Source organism: Dromiciops gliroides, chromosome 2 (genome assembly GCF_019393635.1).
Source record: "Dromiciops gliroides isolate mDroGli1 chromosome 2, mDroGli1.pri, whole genome shotgun sequence".
NCBI classification, from domain to species: Eukaryota; Metazoa; Chordata; class Mammalia; order Microbiotheria; family Microbiotheriidae; genus Dromiciops; species Dromiciops gliroides.
Window position 1 is genome coordinate 516,908,115 of NC_057862.1, and position 10,794 is coordinate 516,918,908.

Here is a 10,794-nt window from a genome sequence, read left to right on the forward strand (position 1 = left end):
AACAAAACAAAACAAAACAGTTAAATCCCATCTAATGAAAGAGGCCTTGCCTTTAACCTGCATCAGTTAATGCCTTTTCTACTCAGATTACCTTTTATATGATGTTTATGTCTTCTCCCCCATTAGAATGTAAGTTTTTTGAGGACAGGGACTGTTTTTGCCTTTCTTTGTATTCCCAGTGCATAACAGTCTGGCACTTAGTAAATTTGTGTTTTTTGAAACAAACCAACCAACCCAATTTACTTTAAGGGGTGCAACTTTGAGTTGCAAGGCTAACATTCCTTTTTTGTTTGACTCTGTAGGGGAGCATATGCTGTAATTAATGAGTTAATCTATCAAATTCATTTATTTTTGCTAAAGGTCATTGTAAGAATTAAAGGACAAATATCAGCGATTTTAGAGTAAGCCACAGCATTTAAGATGTTTCTGATCATGCAAATACAAGATGTCCCAAACTTCTCTTAAAGCTTTCATAAGATTTTTGGTACATGCCACATGTAACATTTAAGAAGAAATTTCATAGAGAGTATTATCAGCCAAATATAGAGGCTTATGTTAGTTTTAATTATAGTATTAAAATATTAGTGGATATATGACCTTGGGAAAATCACTTCACTTGAATCTCTAAAGGATTCAGTTTCTTTATCCCTAAAATAATAGTGTTAAGATTAGATGGCCCCTGAAGCACTTCCTAGCATTAGAGCCATGATCTTATTTTCTTTAATTCTTGATGTTTTTTGTCAGCCATTGTACATGCATGAAGAAGCCACTGAGTCCTGTGCTGGTATAGTATTTTGATGAGACTAGTTTTGTGGTGGGACAAGAGACCCTAAGAAACTTAGAGACCTTAAACTTTAGCAGAAGTGAAAAACAATCCTTAAACTTTAGTCACTGATACCAAAGATTCCAGAAATTAAAAAAAAAAAAACAAAACCCTGTTTCCCACCTCAGGAATGTGATATTGCCAGGACATATAGATCAGGGGCCATGCAGACCTGGGATATTTAGAGTTCCATCTATGATGTAAACACCCATAACCATATCAAGGTTTGAAAGGAACATAGATAATATGCAAGTTCCATACTTGAAAGTATGCACATCAGCAAGATGTGTCCATCAACTGACCCCCAAACACTCCCTCCCAATGCTCCCTCCTTGGTAGTTTTTGCAATCTCATTACTCTTGGCATGAAGCCTTCTTTGTCTGAAACTGTATATAAGGTCAACTCTACTTCCATTCAGAGAGACAGTCTCCATCTTACCACTGTCTCCTGGCCATGTATTCCTCTCTCCTAATAAATCTCTATTTTACAAGACTTGCTGTGAGCCTGCTAATTCTTTGGGTGAACTAGCTCCTCAAATAAGCTTCCATGTCATTTTGGGTGATCCTGGCAGGGTTCATGGAACTTTGGCTAACCCCAGCCTATTCAGGATCAATGGCACCCATGTAGTCTGGATTTCCGGTATAAATTTATTTCATTATTTGAATAAAGGTTATGTGCAGTTTTTAAAAAATCCTAATCTTTTGTTTCTACATTGCGTAGATTATTGGCTGTATCTGTCCTCTTTTTCTTCTCACAGAATACCATATGGGATCATTGTAAATGTTATATTGTTTGATATTATAGTTATAATAGGACTACGATATGTAATCACTTGGGCAAAGTGGTCCTAATGCCTATAAAGCAAAGACAAGATAGGGTTGTACTTTTCTACTGTTCTGATTTATGCTAACCCTATGTCAGGAATTCTCATAGTTTCTGATTGGATAAAATTGACTAGCTGCCCCTGTTTATGAGTCATTCTCCTCCTACTGCCTTACATAGTTAACTTAGATCCTTTCTCAGTTTTTGGTCCCCTTAAAGAAACTTCCCCTAACAGAGACTCAACTATAATCTCTTATCAGTAAATTACTCAGAGAGCTTTACCACATCTGGGTCGGATTAGGAATGCCCCCTCCCACATCTGATACTGATTACTTTTTCCTCAACCAAACTGATATTAAAAATATAGTTTCATTAAGTGAACCCCAGCTTTGAGCATGTTTTCTTTCTGACATATTTCCCTTCCTCTTCCTTGCATCTGTGGGGATGAACCTCTATTTATATTGTCATACAGTGTGTGTGTTGTGTGTGTATGTACCTTTTTATTTTTTGCCTGCTTGCTATACAGCTCTTGTTTATATCTGCATCATCAATTTCCTGTAAATCCTTAAACCCAGGTCTTTGCTTTAACCTGAGTGGTGAGGCCAAATAAAGCACCATGTCTCATAAGGAATTAAAAAAAAGAGAGAGAGAAAAGAAAAATGAGGATGAAGAGAAGACAACATCTGCAAAAAAAAAATCCCAACCCAAATCACCGATCAAAACATCACCTATCCCTCCCCCCCAAACATAACAACAAAATAACAACAACAACAACAAAAACCCCTACAACTTATTTGCAGTGTTCTGCACCCATGGAGCATCCTTTCCACTTCTGCAAGAAAGGAGAGTGAGGTGACATAGCAGCTCTATTTTGGGGGGCAAGTTTTTTCTTTATAATTTCAAAACATTTTTTCTTTTTTTTTAAAAAAAAATTCTATTGGATTTTCAGTTCCAAATTATCTCTTTCCTACCTTTCCCTCATCTGTCATTGAGGATGTAAAAAACCCAAACTCATTACAAATATGTATATTTGGGGGCAGCTAGTTGGTGCAGTGGATAAAGCAGTGGCCCTGGATTCAGGAGGACCTGAGTTCAAATTCAGCCTCAGACGCTTGACACTTAACTAGCCATGTGATCCTGGGCAAGAAAAACAAAACAAAGCAAATATGTATAGCCAAGCAAAACAAATTCCTTTATTGGCCATCACCCCTCCCCCAAATGCTTGTCTGCATTCTGAGACCATTACTCCTTTATCTGAAGGTGGAGAGTGTGTTTCCTCATGAGCCCTCTGGAGCTGGGACAACATTCAGTTTCATGGGTTTTTTTTTGAAGTTCTTGTTCTTTCCCTTTATGTTCGAATATATATATATATATATATATATATATATATATATAAAATTTTCTTGGCTGTGCTTATTTCACCTGGCATCACTTCATATGAAAATCTTTCTATACTTCTCTGTATTCATCATGTTGAATGTTTCTTATAGCACAGTAATATTTGATCACATTTTGTTTAGTAGTTTTCCAATCTACATATATGTACTTTGTTTCTTGTTCCTTCTAACACCCCCCCCACCCCTGCAAAGGCTGTCATAAATATTTCGTATTTGCTTTTTGTCAGTTAACTCCTTGGGATATATGGTTAGCCGTGGAATCCCTGGGTTAAAGGGGGTAGACATTTTAGTCACTGTTTTTGCAAAATTTCAAATTGTTTTCTAGCATGGTTGCTCTAATTCACAACTCCACCAATAATGTAATGGTGTGCCTGTTTTTCTATAACTCCTCCAACATTTATTTTCCCATCTTCTGTAAACACTTCTTTGAAGTATTTGAAGATAGCCCTCATCTTCCCAAAGTCTTGATGAAGGAAAGTCAGACTCCAATGTTTCCAGTCCAGGTAACTGGGAGAATGGTGGTGGTATCATGGATAGAGACAAGTCAAAATAGTGGGGAGGATAGCTTCATTTGGGATATACTGAGTTGGGGGTGGGTATCTAGTAGCTAACTGTAGATAAAGGAATAAAGGTAAGGATTGAGATCAGGACTGGAGATGCACATGGCAATATTAGGATTCTCTAAAGGGCCTAGTTAAATGTTGACGTTATCTCAGAAGTGTAAGGAATTGGTTGTGATTTGGGGTTTCTGTGACCCCATCTTTGGCTGGAATTAGAGGTCCTGGTGTGCCTGTGCGTGCTGGCTCACGCCAGATACCCTTGCGCCTGTATGGGCCTGGCCAAATTATAATGACGGGAAGCTTGGTGAGGGTAGTCAGGTGATCTTTGGTGTCTAGAAGCTGGGGGGCTGGCATTTGTAGAGCTGCTTGTTATTTCTGTCAATCAGGGCTGCCAGCCAATTAGCTTGGGGCTGTGTGTGTGTGTGTGTGTGTGTGTGTGTGTGTGTGGTCAGCCCTTTTTCCTGTGAGAGAGGGGGCTTCTGGGAGAGAGAAGGGAAGAGAGAGCTCTCTGACTTGAGTGGTAGAGGGAGCGAGATGCTAGAACGCTGAGCAGCTGATCCACTGATCCTCTTCGGAATGGCTGATTTCCGGGTGGTAGTGAGTTGCGGATTGTATATTTTTTCTTCCCCTATTAACTTTTTTTTTTGTACCTAGTTCTATTAACCTTACTTGTGTTTTAAATTTGTTCCCATTAATAAACCCTATTTTGTTTTTTTTAAGAGGCTGTTAATCTCCTTTCTTACACCAATATTATGGTGAGCCGCCCAATTAACACTCCCCATGTTAAATTTGGCCCTTACAGAAGGATACTCTTATTTTGGAACCTGTCAGATATCATAGGGGTGGTGAGGGTGGGGATGTTGCACAGCTCTTTCTTGAAGTTAAATTCATTGTCTGCTGATGAGGTAGGTAGGCTTGGGATACTTGGTGGAGCCATGGAAAGGTTTTCTTTGCAAAGGAAACAGCCCTTGGCTGTCTCACAAAGAGTCTACCTCAGAAAAGCTGGCTTAGAATCATACCTTAGGTGCTTAGGCTACAACGACTTTGGTTAGTAGCTATGTGATATCCTCTCCACACCCCCTAAACTCTCACCCTCCCAACCCACTTAACTTCTTTGGGTCTTGATTTCCTGAATTGAAAAGTGAAGGCATCATAATCTTTATCACCACACTATGTCCAAGGAGGGAGAACAGCACTGAGAGTGGAATGGACATTAGAAAGAATCTAGTCTAATTATTTCATTTTATAGATGCTGAGGCCCAGAGAAATGAAATCGCTTCCCCAAGGCCACACGTGTCTTTAGTGGCAGATCCAGGATTTGAACCCTGGTCTTCTGCCTCTATATCCAGTGCCCTGCCTGTTGCTAGAGGCTCTCAGCACTTGGTTTTGTGGAAAGTCCTTGACCCCTGAATTTTGGTACAACTATTAGAAGGGCTTTTTCATTATTGCAAGTGTCCAGCAGGTGGCACCATTTGCTAACAGTCTCACATTGGTTAAGTCTTTTGTGCCTTTGCTTTAAGCTGTTCAGCCTTTTTAGTCATGTCAGGCTCTTTGTTACCCCATTTGGGATTTTCTGGGCAAAGATACTGTATTGGTGTTGTTATTTGTATTTGTATTGTATTTTTATTTCTTCCTTCAGCTCATTCTTTTTTGGTTGTTCGGTCGCTTCAGTTGTGACCTACTCTTTTGGGGGTTTCTTGGCAGAGATACTGGAACAGTTTGTCATTTCCTTCTCCAGCTCATTTTACAGAAGAAGAAACGGAAACAAACAGGGTTAAGTGACTTGCCCAGGGTTACACCTCTAGTAGATGTCAGAGACTGGCTTAGAACTCAGGTCCTCCTGACTCCAGGGCCAGCACTCTATCCAGTGTGTCACCCAGAAGGCCTGGGTTCAAATCATAGCTCGTTGCTAAAGACTTGTGTGGTCTTGGGGAAGTGATTTAATTTCTCTGGGCCTCAGTATCTGTAAAATGAAGCTACTGGACTGGATTCCCTCAAAGTCCCTTCCATTCTCAATCCGGTGTTCTCTCCCTGGACACAATGTGATGATAAAAATGATAATAATGATGGTATATAACATTTGTATAGGCATTGAAGGTTAACAAAACACCTTACATACATTATCTCATTTGATCCTTGCCATAACTCCGTGAGGTAAATGCTGTTTTTATCCCCATTTTACAGATGAGGAAACGGAGGCTGAGAGAGTTTAAATGACTTGTCTAGGGTCACACCACTAGCACCTGTTTGAGGCAGGATTCAAACTCCAGTCTTCCTGACTCCAAGTATGGCAGTCTGTCTACTAGTGATACCACCTACCTGAGGAGATGATCTTGTGATGCTTATTATTTTTGCAAATGATATAGGAAAAGGAATATAATCTGCACGTTTATCAAGTTTCATTATAACATAAAGTTGGGAGGGATAGATATCACATTAATTGACAATCAGGATTCAGAATACTGACAGGCTGAGCACTGGGCCAAACAGAATGAAAATTTAATGGGGATGAATCTTAAGTCTTGCACATGATCATAAGAAAACTTCACAAGAAGAAAATGTGGGAGGAGGACTAGATAGCAGTTCATCTGAAAAAGGACTGGAGGGTTTTAGTTAACTTGAAGGTTGATCTGAACCAGCATTGGGCAGCTAAGTGGTGCAGTGGATAGATGGGGTGTTGGGCTTAGAGTCAGGAACTTATCTTCCTGAATTCCAATCTAGCCTCAGACACTTACTAGCTATATGACTTTGGGTAGGTCACTTAACCCTGTTTGCCTTAGTTTCCTCATCTGTAAAATGAGTGGAGAAAGAAATGGCAAACCACTCCAGTATCTTTGTCAAGAAAACTCCAAATGTGGTCACAAAGAGTAGGATATAAATTAAAAAAAAATGACTGAGATGAGTCAATGTAAGTCATTCGGCCTACATTATGTGATAAAATAATGGGATTTAGCATATACTCAAAGGCCCACCTGGAGATTAATCTAAACTGATTGAATTAAGTGAGAGTGATTGACTGCTGATTAGCCTGCTTCAAGTTAACTAGATTGCAAGCACACCTGGCTAGCCCTTAAGAAGATATTGTTCTCAGAAGCTAAAGACTGAACTTAACTCGAGACCACCTTCAAGTCCAGTGAACCAATGGATTTGGATGACACTAACCAATCAGTTTGAAGCAGTGTGTAAGGACCACCTATGCTCTGGACCAATAAAAAGCTTCCACACTCAGTTTGAGGGGAGTTTGTGATTGAAGCAGGCTCCTGGCAGAGGATTTGAGGAAGAACCCGACCAGGCTGAACTCTAGGCTAGATAGGCCTTTTCTTAACTTTCTGAATTCCACGTGAATACCTGGTATGCTTTAATAAATGCTTAATTCCCAAAGACTGGTGTGAAAGCTTTTAATTTAAGGCGACCACACAATTTAGATTTTAAACATCACAATTAAGAGAGGCTTAGTGCCTGAGACTCAGGAGGTGATAGTACAGTAATGTGTTCAGTTATGGGGCGCCACATTTTGGGAAGGACAAACTGGAAACCATTAAGAGTAGGGAAATGAGGAGAGTGAAAGGCCTTGAGATCCTGCCAAATGAATGGAATTAATCACTTGCTATGTATAAAGCACCGTGGATACAAATGGGAAAACAGAAACAATCTCTTCTCTCGAAGCATTCACATTCTAATGGAGAGACAATAGATCACATCAGATGTTTCAGTTCCAAATCAGATGGAAAGGTCCATAGCTCTTAGGGCTCTTAGTAGCTTCAGAACTGATGGAGCAAAGCAGATAGCAATGCATCTTCTTTAATGACATTTCCATTGACAAAACCAGACTGATCAAATGTCGAATCCTTTGATAATGCCAAGGATATTGTGTCTTTTCTGGTTCTTCAGTTGCTGTAGCTGCTGAGGAAGGAGCTAAAGAATCTGCTTGAGCAGTTGCCAAGTTTCATCCTTCCTTGGATGATGGCTTTGGAGACGAGTTGGAATTAAGGTCAGTGTTCTGGGAGGGGGGGAGGTATCGCTCTTCTCAGGGCTCATGAGCTCAGGATTCTGGGTTATTTTAATCAGGACATGAGAGGAAGTTGTGAGTGAGGTGTTGGTGAAGGTTTGAGTTGCTTGGCACATGCTGCCTCCTGTCTTTTTATCAGGCTGCTTTGCTGCTTTAGCTAAGCTGATTTTTGTGAGAAAATAATTATTAATAATGAATTTCTAGGGGAGACCCAGAGACCAGTTTGTCCTTTCTCCCCCTCACTCCAGAAAGTTCAGTTTCTGCCTGGGATGAGCCCCAGGGGAACAAAGGAAATACAGATTGATTCTTTTGTTTAGAAATACACCTAGACACAGGAATTTGCCTTTTGTATATTCTTAAGACCACCCTCAAGTAATGTCAACCAATGGAATTGAATGATGCTAACCAATTAGCTTTGATCAATGTATAATAAAAGCCTTAACCACGAGACGCTTCCTCTCTCTTGGCACTCTCTTTGCCTCTGTCTTGGCTGCCTTGACCTGCTCCCTTGCCTCAGAATGCTTTCTCTTGGTGCACTTAGGTATGTAGGTCTAAAGGCCTGAGACTATGAGAAGTTAGGAAGACACGCCATCAATACTTTACTAATATATAATATTAATTAATAATAAATGCTTACTGCCCAAATGGGTGCGTTTAATATACAAGTAGCAATGATTTTTAAAAAATGCAGTTTAGCTACAATTAATTTTAAAAACACACTTTCCTGTTTGATAAAGGAAATGGCATTGTTTAAACAGGAGAGGACAACATTATTTTTGGGGGAGAGCTGATTATGATAGATGTATTTTAAGTATTTAAAGGAAAGTCATATGGAAGAAGGATTGAATTTGTTTTGTGTCTCTCCAAAGGGCAGAACAAGGATCTGTGGATGGAAGTTATAGGGAATAAGATTTAGGTTGGATATGTTTTTTGAAATAATTGCTATTGCTATATCAGTTTTGGATAAGCATATTTTAATTTATTAATATTATATACCAGTAAAGAATTGACTGCATATCTCCCTAACTTCTCATGGGCTTGAAGTAGTAATAAGGATGGGTTTAATTGATCAAATTGATCATGAAACGTCCCAAAGAATTATGAGACTCAGTGACTTAGTTTCCTAAGTTTTATTGAAATACTATGATGGCAGCAGTTAGGTGGCACAGTGGATAGAACACCAGCTCTGGAGTCAGGAGGACCCGAGTTCAAACCTGGCCTCAGACACTTGACACTTACTAGCTGTGTGACCCTCACCAAGTCACTTAACCCCAATTACCTCACAAAAAACAACAACAAAAAAGAAATACTATGATGACCACAGGGAGGCACCAGGGAGATGTGTCTCAAGTAGGGGGATGAAAATGGTTATATTTATATAGAAAAAGTAGGTTATCTCCTCATTTTCTTAATCTCCTCCTTAAGGAGGTACATGAGAGGTCTTATCCTAATTTGGACTTCCTGGGGTCCTAAGACAACTCCTGGGGTGGGTACCTTTTTCTTTGGATGTGTTTTTGGGGTTTACAAATCGTAAGGTGAACCTAAGGACACATTTGGCCTTTTCTGTACATGTTTCTAAAGACATGCTTAAACTTGTCAGACCCAGAGGGCCTCTGTTATTTTTGATATCTCTTTACTTTAGCTTTGGTTTCTAGGTGTCCTGTCACCTAGGAATATTAATGGCTATTACTGGTTAATGGTTCCTAGTTACCTTCCCTAAGCTTCTGTTGATAGTATTGTTTAGTAGGGACTGAACCCTCTAGTTATAGTTCTGTTGATAAGAACACAAACCTTACTTTCTCTATTAACCCTTTTTGGTACATTTGATAAGAACCCAAGTCTTAGGTAATCTGCTAGCCCCTTTTAGCTACAGTTGATAGGTTATCTTTTAGGCCCTTTTAGAGCTCGGGTCTTAGAGCTCAGATCTTAGATTATTTTTTAACCCTTTTTAGCCTTCTCCATCAGGCTCAGGTCTTTGAGGTAGAGAAAGCAAGGAGAGAGCTTCAGCATGGCAGTTATCATGAGCAGTAGAAAAGCCCCAGAAGACTCATTCTGTCTTCCAGAGACACAACATGTGATCTCAAGGAAACCCAAAAGAGTTCAGAAGACCTACAAGCCAGAGAGTCAAGAGCCAGGAGGCGTCTCTAAAACCCCAAAGGAAAAAAGGGCCCTAGTGGTGTTTCTTAAGAGTTTTTACATCTATGTCTATGTTTGTGTCTGTGTCTGTGTCCATATCTATATCTATTTACACATTGATCAAATATATATATGTGTGTATGTGTATGTGTGTGTATGTCTATCTATATATCTATATATGTATACACACACATTGATCAAAGCTAATTGGTTAGCATCATTCAGTTCCATTGACTTAACATGATTTGAAGTTGGTCTAAATTAAAATGAGCTATATGGATCAAGGAAAAGAATGCAGAAGACTCCCACTGAAGTTGCTCAAGGCAAAGTCCATTATCTCAATGTGGTCTGATCCCATCAGTTCTTCTGCGAGCTAGACAAAAGAGGCTATCTCCGTTTCTTTTGTTCCCTTGGGTTTGTCCCAAATAAGATTTGCTGAAGTTTCTCAAGAACTGGAATTTCTGAGAAACTGTTCCCTGGGCCCCAGAGGAAATCCATTATTAATAATTATTTTTCTCATAGATATAATTAGGATTATAGGGCTACCTCAGAAGGTAGTAGATTTCTGCTCATGGAGTTTCTTCAAGAAAAATCTGAATCAGGGCAGCTAGGTGGCACAGTGGATAAAGCGCTGACCCTGGATTCAGGAGTACCTGAATTCAAATCCAGCCTCAGACACTTGACACTTATTACCTGTGTGACCCTGGGCAAATCACTTAACCCTCATTGCCCCATGCCAAAAAAAGAAAAGAAAAGAAAAGGAAAAAAAATCTGAATCATTGTGATTGGAAAGATTATAGAAAGGCTTCTTGTTTGTGTAGTGGTTGGACCAGATGAACTCTAAGATCTCTCTAGGGAACTTAAAAATCTTGTTAGTTTTATTCCTACAAAATCTCTCAAATGCACAGGATGCAACTGGGTAGTGCAATGTTGGTTGCTGAGTCAGGAAAACCTGAGTTGTCATTGGACCTTCAGATATTTATGTAGCTGTGTAACTCTGGTCATCATGTAATCCCTGTGTGCCTAAATTTTCTCATCTGTAAAATG